This window comes from Columba livia, chromosome 5, assembly GCF_036013475.1.
Source record: "Columba livia isolate bColLiv1 breed racing homer chromosome 5, bColLiv1.pat.W.v2, whole genome shotgun sequence".
NCBI classification, from domain to species: Eukaryota; Metazoa; Chordata; class Aves; order Columbiformes; family Columbidae; genus Columba; species Columba livia.
This window is the reverse complement of record NC_088606.1, coordinates 47,519,993-47,535,917: the sequence shown is the minus strand read 5'-3', so window position 1 is coordinate 47,535,917 and position 15,925 is coordinate 47,519,993.

Sequence of the window (15,925 nt, the reverse complement as noted above, 5' to 3'; positions counted from 1 at the left end):
AACCTGGTTATGAGTCCAAGAATTAGAGTAGCCCTTTTAGTGACACCATCACAGGGAAATTAGCCTTTCAGCTGCTTAATTCCCAGGGCCCTGTCTGTCTCCTTTCACTGTCATTGCTTCCTTGATCAGACATACTCCCCAGGCATAGCTTGATTATTTTTTTTAACCCTGAATGCACATATTTAGGTTTGATCATGCTGAGGAATATATTTCCCAGCCTTCAGTTTACCAAGCCATTCACATATTTCTGTGGTTTTGAGACATCATCTGGAGTTTCATTCCCCCAATTCTTGTACTGTTTATACACATTTATCAGTCATCTAATCCTTTGAGGTAATTTCTCACAGTGTTAAACTGCACATGGGCAAGAACCTACCCTGAGGATCCTGCTAGAAACTCATCCTTATTTGCAGCTACGACTGGGAACCATGTCTGGGGAAGGTTTCAGTACCCACAGAGTAAGCTGTGCTGATTTTTTGTACCATCCAAGTTTCTGGTTGTGATACCCAGCCAGACCTCTTTTAGGAATCTACCTCACTGGTATTTATCTAACAATCCCTACTCTTAAATGTACATATAGCATGACCTTATTCTCCTCCATCTTTTCTGGGAAGAAAATGTGTAAAGCACACAATGTAACTAAAGAAAGCCACTATTCACTTACACAACATAGGCATTTAGATTTAAAATTATTTGATGAATGCTAAGGAGGGTCCTGGAAATCCTTTTCCCAATCCATTGTTCACCACAGCCTCCTCTTCAGTGATCCTGGGAATAATGGACCTTTGTTTAGACAAGTTGAGAGTCCTGCTGTCTGCATTTTCAATTATTCATCTGAATCCTAGAAGCGAAGAGGGGTAAACTGAGTAAGGTTTGACTTATAATCTCTGGTGATGCCAGTCTAACACTTTTCATGAGCAATAAATTAATTTACAGAAAAAAAAAAAACCGAACAGCAGTGTCACTTTAAAAATAGAAAGTTATAACATGCTGCTCTTTGGTATTAAATTTTAACAGTGTAGCAGATTACAATAATAAAATGACAAAAAAAATACACTTTCCACTTTTCAGGCACAAAGAAAGCATTGAGCAAACATAATACACCGCAGAACAGAACAAGGTTCTTTTTAAAAAGAAAGATTAGCTAAAAACATTTAAAAGACTTTGCACACAAAAAGCCCCGACAGGGTGGGCTCTTTGGATAATGATTCAAAACATTATCACAAAAGAATATGATTCATTATTATGGCTTTTATGAAGATGACTTCTCACACAGTTCTCCAAATGAATTCAACCTTGCTAGATAATCCTCCTGCTGACAAATGAATTTCTGCTATTTGAACCTCCATATATCTACTCTGAATGATGAAGGCTGGATCAAGACAACGTGGGTCAATCCAAACCCTTCTTTGACCCCTGGACAATTCCCTTGATGTCACACCTTGGAGTGCAAGCAAAACACTTTTAAGTAATTTTCCCAAAGTTTTTTGCAAGATACTTTCAGATTTTTATGAAGAGTTAGATGTCCCAGTACTTCTGAACACAGAGAAATCTGGCTAAATATTGAGTACAACAAGACTTAAGATTTATGAAAAATTTAATCACCTATGTTTATTATATGCTTTTTATTATTACACAGTTATTAAATATATCTGTTTATGAAATACTGATTTACATCAGGATTTACTCCTAAAGGTGCCAGTGCTAATTAATACCTGATCAACCTCAAAAGAATTAGTTTTTCAGTTAAGAACTTTAGGCAAAATCTTGCAAATGCTTCTTTGGGACTGCAGCATCACTGCAGCAAGATCTGAAAAGTGAAGGTTGGGACAAGACATTAAAAAGTGGGTAGAAATACCCTAATGACTTTTGTCCTATTTCAGCCCAGTGTTTGGTCACATGTTGCTGTGGCAAACCATTTAGACTCACAGCTTTCCTCCGTATACTTAACAGAGTATTTCACTGTTCTGTGTACACATTACCTCATTCAAAGCTTTTCACATCAGTAAAAACTTTTTTTTTTTTTTTTCTGTATGAAGTTGTCAAAATGTTGCTATCAAATGCTGACAGAGATATGAAGAATGTACCTAATTTACAACCTTATATCGTAATATTTGATCATAGCCCAACTTAAATACATAAGGAAGGAAACCTGTATCAGTGGATGTCCTGCTTCTTGCTTTTGGAATGGAGTTGTATGGTATTAAGGCAAAAGACTGCAATTTTCTCTCTTGATATAAAATTCTCAGTTGTTTCCAGCCTTCTGATCTATTATGCTCTTGCATTTTTCAGTGTCCTTTCCCTTCTGAACTACATGACATTTGTGGGCCTTCACGGACTGCAGAATGTAACCAGGGACTCTGCTCCCAGTTGAGATTTCTCTAATCCTCTTGGCTAGCATTAATGATGTGAAGAAGCAAGCCTTCTGAATACGGGCTGTAAGCATGAAATAAGCAGCATTTTTCTGCACACTTTAGGTCAGAGATGTAGCAGAGCTGTTGCAACGGCAGTGTGTGTGCAACTGCCACACAGCAAGACATCTGTGGAGAAATCATTAACTAAATACTATGTAGGAACACAAAGGCATTTTTTTTTCTTTCTAGTATCCTATGTAATTCCAAGCTTTGTGTGACTGATTAATACAGTAAAAGGGAAAGCATTTGCTCCCACAATTCTGCTGAGCTTTCTCCAGCCCAGGAATGATGTCCTGTGTGCAGCATAACTGCAACAATTTGGAGAAGCCAAATACAAACTAATTTTAAAGCCATTCTATCTGACATGAAACAGAGACAGTGTATAGGAACTAAAACCAGAATAAATACATGCTGAATATAACACTCTTTCAGGACAGTGCACCGCAAAAAAAACCATACATAGGCAGACAGAGTGGTATAAATGCTGAAAATACAGGATGTTTCAAAAAGATCGACCCATTTTGAAATCACAGTGCTTTGAAATTGGGTCAATCTTTTTAAAACACCCTGTACATTGCATGTTTGATGCTGTATTACTCAAAGTCCTCAATGTTTCCATTACTCAGCACAGGATTTCCCCTCTCACCACAGCCCCCTGCAATTTACTCCTTGCCAATACATACCAGCTATGAGAAGTGGGAGGAAGAGTGAGGCAGGGGGCTGAGCTCTGTGCCCACATGTAAGCAATAGCCTGTCTCCTGTGGCTGTCAAAATGCCCATCAGTGGCAGTTTTGATAGTAGCCTAGGAACCAAACTTTGGTGACTGCAGAGGGAATCCACATCACTCCTATTTCAGACAGGCAGCCATGCAGATGTCAAAATACTACTCTGTCATAACTGAACAGGGCTAGGTTTGAAACAGTGAAAGTCACTGATTCTCTTGATAAATTGTTATTGTTTGAGCTCTGGGAATGTGATTCACATTGTTGCTACTAGTATTTACATCCTTGCATTGAGCTAGAGTAATATTGATTCAGGTTACAAATCTCATCAGCAAGTAAACAAATTGCACTTGTTGTGAAAGGCAATTCATGAGAGAAAAGAATTCTGTTTAAAAAAGGCTTAGCCATGCCATCACACTGCTTCTCTTTTCAGGTCAGAATTAACATTTCTGATCTGTTGATGCAGCTGTTTCATTACTTCTGGTGATTTCCAATCAAGTTGTGCTCTTCATTATCAGCCACTAGGGACAGAGGGTAGGATCAGAGCTTGGAGCTGTTGGTGGGGTTGTAATGCGGGAGGCTCAGGGGAACCCAGATTTCTCTACTGCAACAGTAAGGATTCTGAAGCACTGATGGTAGCAAAGCTTGATTTTGTTAGCACGTTACTGTGTATGTGATTTGGCAGACACAGAGGAAACAGAGAGCACAGTAACAAGATGCCATAAATATATTCTGCCAGGATATATGCCTTTTTCATGTCTCTACCTGCAATTTTGACCAAGAACACTATTGAGGCCCTGGTGAACATCTTTTCAACTTCCTCCAGTCCTTATGTTGATTATGAGGAAAGGAGCCAAACTGTTTGCTTTGGAGAAGATGGAAGGAGACTACCTTTGCTTCTCTCCAGCTGATAGAGTACTAATTCCAAGCTAATACATCCTCTAAAATACATCTTCTAAAGTGTTTTATAAGTTTCTACCCCTTTGGCTTTAATACAGGGTGAACATACAGATCTCAGTAAACTTTTCTTTAAAGCAAAAGACATTACTTAATGCATCACTAATTTCTCCTTTTGAATTATTCCGGTAGGAATGACTACTGAGGGAAGCAAAGAAGGAAATTCTGAAGTAACACTAGTCTGGTCCTGAAGAACTGAGTGTTATTCTTTTTCCTCTTGCATAGATTTTAAGAGTTGTTAAAACTACATAAATATGTAAGATTCCCAAGCTAGTCAGTGAAGTGATCTAGCCCTGGTGTTGGAATCAATATAGGTCCTTCAGCATGGCACTGTGCCCAAGCAAACATGCATTGTTAGAGAGCTAACAGAGCAATGCTACTTTGCGGTTTCAAGCTAGTTTTGCCACCACATCAACATACAACTTTCTTGGAACCTACTTTGCTGTTTCTCATATAATGCTGAATTTTAACAAGAAGTGTTTAAGGCCAGCTCCATGAAGACATTTGACTGCCTAAGCTCCCACTTATTTTCAGGACCTAGGCATTTGTTTCTTTGCCTTTTTGGCAAAGAGTCTACAGCTTCATCTTTCTCTTTCACCCAAGCTGTATCTGTTCAGAACAGGATTAATTTCTTACTATGTAGTACATCCTTGCACAATGACCACTTAATTTTGACAGAGGCCACTTAATTTTGATGGAAGCCACTTACTTCTAGTGAATTTTAAATAACAGTAACAATTTTGCTAAACTTACAAACCACCAACAGACAGGAATGGCAGGAAAGAACAGACGAACTGCAGGAAAATAAGTCATTCATACCTTTATGCATTGTTGGAAAGTTCTCTCGAGGGCAAAAAAATGAAGAAATATTTTATTCAGACTATTCACCCATTCTTTAAAGCAAGCTAATGGGGGCTTATGTGTGCCATTCATCAGTGCCAGTTCACTAACTGTGGGAAGGTCACTCAGCCTATAGATTTTATGTTCCACCTAGCCTGAATCCAGCTTTACTGATGATGAAGGTGTCACCAAGACTCTTGCTTCAGCACAGACAAAATTCAAATATTGACAGCAGCTTTCTACTCTTTTGTGATTAGGAACAGTTATTACATTTAAACAGGTATTTTCTGAAATTCTTAACTGTCCTTCAGCATTTATTGCAATTGATTAGAAAAGTAATAAATCAATTTTCAGACTCACGAGCTTTACGCTCAAGCATGACTACTTATGATTTTTATCAATAAACCACAATAATCAGATTTCTGAAGTTCTAGTCCAGCTTCTATTGGCTTTCATTTTGATAAATGTAAAATAGTAAAAAGTGCAATTACAACAGGCAGAATTAGAGCTTGACCACAAATGCTCACATAGAGGACAGGAAGGTCACAGATTCTTCCAGTACAGTTACTGTGATCACCACTCAGATATTCACACATTTCTTGCTCTAGCAAGAAAGAACTACAAGTAGCTTGTAGATACTGATCTAAATTTCACTGCTGGGCAGATCCTCCTAAGACATTTTCAGCATCACAACTGTGTCTTCTCCCTGTTTTAAGCTCCATCTCAGCAGAGTGAGAGGCAGGCAGCAGGTCAGCAGGCTATAGATCTTCCAATGAATAATTCCATTTAGAAGAAATTCCCAAGGGATTAATTCAGATAACCTCAAATTATTGGTGTCATTTGGGAGAAGAGCAGGCCAGTGAACATGGGCTAGTAAGTTCAGCTACCTACACAACCAGAGAAAAGAAAGAGTTTGTATACCACCAAGTAATCCTAACAGGAGTGTTCAGTAATAAAGATCACCATTAAAAAGTCTTCCCTACATACTGTGTTGGCGTTCTCTGTGTTTTACACAAACTTGTCTTATTTTTGTGCAACTGGAGAAATATAGCAATATCTGCAATAAGAAATTATTAATGCTAGCTGAACTTTCTGATGTTGTCATTACTCTTGGGCTTGCTTTCATGGCTCTTGCCCTGAAGTATCCTATGGAAATGATCTTGTTCAGTTATGATTGTGGAGCATCACAACCTTCACAGTTCTTATTAGAAACAGACATTTTCTGTTGGTAAAAACACCAGAACCCTCTCCCGGGGAAATGAACTCGGAAGGAGCCATACTTTAAGAGCTGAAACTCAGAGCCCTGTGAAACCTGTGTAACAGGATTTTTTTTTGTATTTCTCTAAGTTTTCAGCTTTGGTCTTTTGCTAGAGGGACTGTCTAATGTTTGGTTTACGCTGAGTTTTGTTTTTTTTTTTTTTTAATGAAGTATTAAGTAGCAAAGTAGCAAAGCTTGTATCCTCAATGCATCTTAGAAGATGCAGTTTTTAATGCTACATATCCTGGGTCCTATATCTTCTTCCATTCTGTCACTATTACAACAATCTGTTTAACTCATTACCAGGGTGCTGCTTCTGTTCAGCAGCAATAACAAATGCAAAAGTACAACTGGAGAAACATGTGCCAGAGAAATGTTTAGTCTGTTAAATGTGGACTACTGATACACACATTTAATTTAATTTTTTTTGTTTTACTGATCTAATTGCCCAAAGACACTAAGGAACTGGAAGAGACTTGGAGAACTGAAGCTGAGGTGAAGACAGAGCCTCCACTGAACCTGCAAGAAATATTCTGGCTATGAGCATATTCTGGGTACATAGGATTATTGAAAAACCATACCAGCACACAAGAATTGACACAGTGACCTTCAGAAGTAAAAGCATGAACTACTGTAGTAACCACACAACAGTCACTAACTGATGGCTTTATCAATTCATATCCTTCATGGATAGAGTAATATATACTCTTCAGGACTTGACATCAGTGCAGTTCCTCTAGTTAAAAGTAATAACTGATATTGTCATACAGTTAGGTTTCAGTTTTACATGTAGAATTTCAGAAGTTCCCCTGGAAGAATAGGGGTAGACACATGATTAGCAACAGCAACCACAAATAAATAGCAAACGTTTTTTGTAGAACACAATATATTCAATGTTGCTGTGCTTTTGAACTAAAAGTGGCTAATACGAAACAATTCTTCTCACAGTTACCTTGTTACCATCAGTTACTTCAATATATTACCTGAAATTATTTTTGAAAATTATTGTTATAATTGTAAGCCTTCGTAAGTTTTCAAACAGCTAACACATAACTCATGACACTGAACTCAGGGAAAGGATAAGTTACATGTGGCTACCTCTGATGTTACCTGTATAGTTATTACCTTAGATACTGGTAAAATGATCCCTTACTGGTGAAGTTATACCTTCGGTACTGGTAAAGCTTTTTTTTTTTTTTCTTGCCTTTTTTTTTTTAAATTTTTAAGGCAGTAAACCATACTATGGAAGTAACCGTGAAACTTTGCCATTTGAGGGATCTGCTTTCAGGATACCGACTGATTATGGCCTCATTCTCCAAGGTGTTAAAGAAGAACATCTTAAATTGAAGTACACTCAGCCTTTAGATCATTCACTGATTTCTGTGGAGACTGAGGATGCTCGGGTTTTTTGCAGGATGAGGTTGCTCAATCCAAAATGCATGAGTAATTGTTTTAATTAACAAATAGTTCCTATGTCTGAATGCTTTGTTGAGTAGAGCCTAAGGTAACTTTACATTTTACACCTGTGAGCAAACCAGTATAGATCCAAGCTAACATTTTTGCACAGTATTGGCAGAACTATTTATCATATCTTTGGAAAGCCATTATTGGTAACTTTCAAGGGAAAATGAACTCAGACTTGATTTTTGAATTTCATGTAAAATCCAGTGTCAGCGTTTTAATATGCAATAAAGGAGAAAACTTGACAAACAAGAGTGCCATCACATCAAGAAATTTCTCTGGTGAGCACTGGAGAACTGGATGGCTAGATAGAAAAGTCAGGTGTACTTCCTTGCCCTTCATGGTCCTGAAGGCTCTCTTGAACTTCTAAGCATGAGGCACCTTTTATCTGTCACTTGCCAAACATACAACCAAAGTGACAAACAGCATGCTCAAGAAAAGAGGTCTGAGTAATGGAGATTTCTGAACACAACTGAATCCAACACATTTATTATAATGATTGATACTGTTGTCATGCTTAGAAGTCAAATCGACAAGGGTCTATTATATAGATATATTACAAACATATTACATAAAAAAACATGTCTGGCCCAAAAGTATCCAATGGGAGCCATGAGTTGCTAATACTTTTGAAAAACCTGACTACCATGTCACTGCATCTTATTTTTCCCAAATAGCTAATTACGAAACAGATAAGTAAAACTGAATATAGCAGGAAATGTTTATCAATTGACTCTGTATGCACATAACATTAGGCATTAGATTTTCTCAATTTGATTTCATAATTGCAAGAAAATAATTTGCAGGTGATATAAATTCAATTATTCCAAAATATAAAAAGTACAATTATTTTAAGTACTAACACCTACTCACTTCCAAGAAGCAATGTTTTTTTTACAATACATCATACAGCAATAGCAGAATAGCACTGCCAAGGAACAATTAATTTAAAAATGTATGATGTAAATCCATGCACTGAAACATGAAAGATTAATAATTTTGCTATCTGGAAAAAAATGCCCAGACAAGTTAATTGCTCACATCTCAAAGTCAGGAGACTAATCCAGTTAAACATGTAAATGGGGTACCTAGGGTTTTCATTTGCAGTGTCCTTCAAGGTAATAATTAAATGATGGATTTTAAAACTAATTGTTAAGAAAAGTGTCAGCTGTTAGTCTGAAATTCAGAGTGCCTTTAAACTTATGCTGCCACATTAATCCTTGAATGACAAAGCCAACGCAGCACCTCTTCCCAGCTCAAGGTACTGGGCAATAAAAAAAATTGGTTTTATGCTGTGGAAATTTAGGTGGCTAGAATAATTCTGAATATACATCATCACATGTGTTTAGAATCCTGAACACTTGGCAACTAATTGGATTGATTGCCTTCTTCTTCTACCAGAACCTCAGTCTACAATGCATTCTCGCAAGGCTTTTCTCTTTCCAAACAATGTATTGTCTGTCAAGTAACTTTAAGTTCAATCACTTTGTTTATGCTGAACATCTCCCCAATGGTATCATCCTTTCCCATGCTACTGGTCTGAGCTGAATTGGAAATTCCTTTCCCATGATTTAGGAACGTTGTTGGTGCTAACCAAGGAAAGACATCAGTTTCAGACAGATAAAATATCAACAGCCTTGTCTTTTCTCCATGATTTCCTTTGTCTCAATAAGACAGTGTTGCCACAAAAATTACATCTCTTGAAGCACTTCAGTAGCTTCAAGTTATCATAGTACCTATGTTGTGCCATAAGCAGGTAATACTAGGAACCAAATATATAGCTAGAGTTTTAACAAGTGTTCTGCAAGGTTACTTATTTTCTTGCATAAGCCTCCACTAAAGTTTCTTACAAGGAAAAAATACTAATTGTACAGTGCAATACTTCAAACTGTACCTGATGATGTTTTCATTGTTCATAAGCACTAGGTATAATTTTGAATGCTTATTCAAACAGAACAAGTATTTTGAGATTCATAATTTCTAGAAATCAATAGAAATAATGTATTTCTGTGACTATTTTTATATATAAACACTATGGGCATCTATAGGTGACATGGGCTAAATCCCAGACTACTGTCTTCCCCCGCTCTGCACATCTGCAGTGTCAGAAATTTGTAGCCTGCAGTCTGATGCACCATATTACTCACTGTATTAAGGCAAAAGTTACTTACCTTTGTATATGGGAGCCTTGTAGTCACTCTACAGCAGTGCTAGGCAGGGTGGGATAACATGATCAGACACATCCATGGTCCCAGTTAGCAAAACTTTAAACGTCACTCATGAAAACTGATGCAAAGATGAGTTTTCCTGCAGTATTCCCTGAAGCTGGTCTCATCTATGTGCATCTATGCTGTATAGACACAGGAATCTGGTCTCCCCTTTCATGCAATAAATACTCCATTGTCTTGCAAAACAACTAACCACCTCCATAGTTTTCTCAACACACTTTAATAATCTTCTGATGTGTCTGCTTGCCTAACTCTATTCACTGTGGTTAGGAAATCTGCAAGTCTAGCTAGATTAGTTAGAGATCAGTTATAAGTATCCTAGCCTTCCTAGTCTTTTTTGCTAATTACTCAAAATTACAAAAATGCTGTCATTACCATCATTTATTCACAATGCTTTGCTGTACTTAAAAATGCCCAATTAGTCAGACTCAACTTCTCCACCCTGCTTACCAGGGCTGTAGCCAAATCACACATTGATTTCCTTAGGCTTAAGTAATTCCAAATCTCTACTATGTGTGCAGTACAGCAGGGTGTGTTTGGCGAGCTATGTTTTGCACTTCACACATACCATCAGTTCTGCTGGCCCTTTTCACTGCTACAAGACTACATCAACTCAAAATTGAGAGAAACAGGTAATACTTCTACCTCTCCCCTCTTGGATCCACAAATTAAGTAAAAAGCCAAAGGCAAATGCCATGCAGTTTACCTGCCAAATAGTTCAAGATGTGCGGAATCCCAGCAGGTGCAGTTTACATCAAAAGACTTGGTGCTTTCTGCCTCTCAGTTTCGCTGCTCACCTGTTGACTCGATGACAATCTCTTGCATTAATCTAGGTAAATGCCGAGTGACTGATACTGATCTTTCCATGCCCTGTGCAGCTCCTTGATGGACTGCTGTTACCTTTATGCCTTTTTGTTCACCTGCTGTTTGACAATCCTTGCATGTTAGTGCTTTCTTCCTGATGCATTTTCTTGTTTGAGATCTAACCCACGAATTAATTATTTCCTTCAAGCTCATAAACTGAAAATAAAATTTGCTTCCTTTCCCAAACTATTCCCTATAAACTGTAGTACTTGGGAACATGGAATATTTTTTTTTCTTGGGTCAGGGGAAGGGTCAGGAAAGAGGATATAGGAAACAACATATTAGCTGGTGACTTGCACACCTTGAAAAATACCCTCATGAAGTGACAGGTAAGTAGAGGGACTAGTACTGCTGAGATCTATGACCAGCTCTTGCTGTCACAGGTTTTAATTAATTTCAACTGTAAACAACTAGGGGGTGATTTAGTAAAATGCATGCAGAAAATTGAAGAACTATTAAGAAATCTTATCTGAAAGTTTTGGGGTAGGCTTTTGGCCTTGCTTCATTTTCAAGTTGCTGCAAACAAGAAAACAAGCAAACAAGTAATCCCTCAGTGGAGGACAAGACCCAAACAGTCATTGTGTATTACTAGAGGCCTTAATTTGGGTGCAATATTATATGAAGATTTTATAATGCACTACTTCTTACCATTGGAAAGAAAAGCTTTGCACTATAATCTGATTCAAACTGATACATCTGAAACTGTAGCTTTGAATACATAAATTTCTGTACACCTCCCACTAGATACTGCCACATATGCTCCTTCCTGAGTCACAGGGACACTGTCACATGGCTGGAGCAGAGGGCAGCCTGTCCTTGGCTCACCTCTTCCCCTCCCAGTACAGTCAGGAAGGCCTGCTGCCTTGACCCAGACCTAATGTAGATCCCAAAAATGCCCCTCAGTCTGTCTAGGGTAAATCCACTTGCCCATCACATCAAGAGGTGAAGCTATCAGAAAGTCACAATGATTTTAAATATGTCAGACAACAGATGTATTTAATCAGTTGTGTTTCAGCATTACATACCCCATAGATGATAACTACTTTATTCCTCCTTTGCCCTACTCTTAGGCAAAGGAGATTTTGCAGGGATAGAGAAGTACCTGGAAAGTACCAAGGAATAAGCACGATGTTCAAGAAGATGGAAAAATACATCTTGATCATAATTTTATCTTCCCACACTAGAAGTATATTCAAGTGGCTTGTGTTTGACATTGCCCTGTTGTTGTCAGGGCTGAATGGCAGAACTTTGGGTTAAAAACCACTTTTCTGTAGAAATAAATTCTCATGTGTAAAAATACATCTACAATTTTCCAAACCCAAGCAAACATGAAAGAGCTGAACGAAATGATGCTCCACCTGCTCTGGTTGGAATAACTTCTTCCATAGTTGGGATAAGCCATTTCAGAAAACGTGTATGGAAACAGTGAGCCACATGGAGATTTCCAAATTACTGCAAATATTGAAAAAACACCTCTTTTATACGTGATCGTAGGACAGATGCTTAAGAAGGATGTGCAAGGCAGGGCTCACCAGCAGGTAGTGTTACTGTGCACATTGACCAACTTGAGTAAATTGTGCCTTAAATAATCATTGTTATGGTGAGTAATCCATACCACTACATTTTTTAGAAGCTACTTGTAGGATTTGATTGAGACTGTCTTGTAGAGCATGCTTACTTTCAAAATGTGGTATGCTTGTTATTTTTTCTCCTGTACATCCGAATCACTACAAGTATAGAAATTATGTAGTGTTATAGGTCATTAAACTAAATATGCTTGCATCTATGTATTTATAAATCCAGACCTTGTTGAAGTATTTAATGTTCCAGATTGTCAGGGTCATGTTTACATCTTTGATTTTCTAGACTCACTTATTTCATCAAAAAATAAACCAAAAATCAGTACAGTCCTTGATTGACATTTCTTTATATGGACAGAGTTAGATGCCTGTCAAAAAACCACTGTACTAATGAAGTGGCTTAGTCACAGGTCAAATGACATAAAAAAAAAAATCACCTGCCATAGATACGCGGATGCTCAATTAAAGATGTACTATAAAGGGCCCTGGTTTTCCATTTCCAAAAGGGTACTTACACACTCAAGGGTGTTCCAAACTTGGCATCCAAAAATGGAGGTACCTCATGCTTTTGAAATTCAAAACTTTTCAATTTCACTTTTCCTTGGTTTTTATTCAAATCTGCCTGATCTGTCTAAGGAAATTGGTTATAATGGTGAAATATAGGTTGGGAAATTACATATTAGAGAGCAGCGTAGGGGAAAGGGATGTGGGGGTCCTGGTGGACAACAGGATGACCATGAGCCAGCACTGTGCCCTTGTGGCCAGGAAGGCCAATGGCATCCTGGGGTGTATTAGAAGGGGGGTGGCTAGTAGATCTAGAGAGGTCCTCCTTCCCCTCTACTCCGCCCTGGTGAGACCACATCTGGAATATTGTGTCCAGTTCTGGGCCCCTCAGTTCCAGAAGGACAGGGAACTGCTGGAGAGGGTCCAGCGTAGGGCAAAGAAGATGATTAAGGGAGTGAAGCACCTCCCTTATGAAGAAAGGCTGAGGGAGCTGGGTCTCTTTAGTTTGGAGAAGAGGAGACTGAGGGGGGACCTCATTAATGTTTATAAATATATAAAGGGTGAGTGCCATGAGGATGGAGCCAGGCTCTTCTCGGTGGCAAGCAATGATAGGACAAGGGGTAATGGGATCAAGCTGGAACACAAGAGGTTCCACTTAAATTTGAGAAAAAACTTCTTCTCAGTGAGGGTGACAGAGCACTGGAACAGGCTGCCCAGGGAGGTTGCGGAGTCTCCTTCTCTGGAGACATTCAAAACCCGCCTGGACATGTTCCTGTGCGACCTCACCTAGGCATTCCTGATCCAGCAGGGGGATTGGACTAGATGATCTTTTGAGGTCCCTTCCAATCCCAAACATACTGTGATACTGTGATATCTGCTAAACCAAATTAGCACCTCTGATCTGGTTGCAGATTTCAAAGACAAGGAAATAAATATTAATTGTGGTTTGACTTGCCTCCCTGGGCTTTGTAAAGTACATGCACACAAAGATTAATTTTTGTTAAACTGAACAGGCAGGAAGCTGACTTCCCACAAATGCCAAAATCAGTCTTAGGGACTCTGTTTTGAGGGAAGTGACTTAGCTTTCCTGCCACCTCTCCATTGAAGAGTCAGTGGTCTGGAGTAAATGGCAGCTTGCAGCTTTTGATCCCTGCCCCAGACAAAGACCAAGTAGCACCTGGAGGAGCTGTGGCCAGGCAGGGAACTCAGCACCTGAGCTCTGACCGTTTGTGTCCTTAAGGTGGCAGTAGCTACCCAAAAAGGTGTATTTTATTTTTATTTTTTCTTACCGGGAGGAAGGGGGAGGGCACTGGAGAAGCATTCTTAAAATTGGAAAAAATGAGTGAACTAATTCTTCAGAGCACCTTCTTTAATCTTCCATTTTCTGCCCAGCAGAATCATATTCATACCTAGATTATTCATTATTAAGAGCTTATTTCAGATCAAACCCTGTATGTCAGTAGATTAGGACATTGAGGAAGATTAGTTTCTCACCGTAGGTGCTGAGACTAAATTCTTTATCTTATCATTAGCATGGACTTTCATGGGTTTTGATCATAATTATTAATTTCACCAGCAGACTTCCATATAGGGTTTAAAACGCAGATAGGTATCATTTAAGAAGTATAATCAAGCTGAAAGTGAGGGTTTTGTGTCAGGCAAATCCTCTGTTTTATGACAGTCAATTTCATTTATGGATTTTTCAAATTAATTTTGTTGTTTAAAAATAGGTCTGGTTACTTTCATGTGCTTGTAATAGAATTCTCTTAAGTATTTTCCTCCCCAAAGAAAAATAACGTTAGCATTCACGTGAACTTTAATTTTTATTAGTGTAAATAGCATATAAAATTCTTAAGCAATGTTTCTGCACATTCTTGCATTGTCATAAGTGCAAGAATATAGATGAAGAATTATTGAATGAATTAAAATTAAATAAATACAGCCCAAACTTCTTTTTCTTCTTTCCCTTTCCCTTTCCCTCTCCTCTCCTCTCCTCTCCTCTCCTCTCCTCTCCTCTCCTCTCCTCTCCTCTCCTCTCCTCTCCTCTCCTCTCCTCTCCTCTCCTCTCCTCTCCTCTCCTCTCCTCTCCTCTCCTCTCCTCTCCTCTCCTCTCCTCTCCTCTCCTCTCCTCTCCTCTCCTCTCCTCTCCTCTCCTCTCCTCTCCTCTCCTCTCCTCTCCTCTCCTCTCCTCTCCTCTCCTCTCCTCTCCTCTCCCTCTCCTCTCCTCTCCTCTCCTCTCCTCTCCTCTCCTCTCCTCTCCTCTCCTCTCCTCTCCCCTCCTCTCCCCTCCCCTCCCCTCCCCTCCCCTCCCCTCCCCTCCCCTCCCCTCCCCTCCCCTCCCCTCCCCTCCCCTCCCCTCCCCTCCCCTCCCCTCCCCTCCCCTCCCCTCCCTTCGCCTCCTCGCCCTCGCCCTCTCTTCACCCTCGCCCTCTCTTTCTGCTTTATCCTTCTCCTTCCTCCCCTCCTTTTCCTCTGTCACTATTTTTCATTTTCTGATGTTTTTGAACTTCATGCTCTGTGAATGTGGACTAGTCACATGGCTCTGAATATATAAGAATGCAAGAGTTTGTCCTAGTGTCAAGGTGAACATTCTTAGAACATCAGAAAATTTAAGCTTGCCACATTTCTAAATATTATGAACAAAGCAGCAAAGAAAGAGTAGACAATGTTTCATCAGCAAGAGCCTTTTAGTTTGATATTCGATCAAAACCTCAGCAAGGCATGGGTCTGCTTCATTTTCTAAAGCATAGAAGTGTTTGGCTGCATAATGAAACGGAATGAAACCGTTGTATATTGTTGAAGTGCTCATAGAACTCTGATTTTGCAAAATGTGAAATGCAGGAAGGTGAGGAGCAGATACAACCCTGGGAAGAATATTTAGCAGCAGCAATGCATACAGCTGCAATGAAGATGGCTAGTTGGCAGTTATTTCTGGTTTAAATTTGGTATTAATCAGGTAGTTGATATGATGAACTGCCTATGGCACAGGTAGTGATTACACCCTTACCTGGAGACTTATTTTCTATGACCTTTAATGTTTTGCTTGTATCTTGCATTTGAGCTTGCATTGCATGCTCTCTGGGGAAGGTTTGGCTTT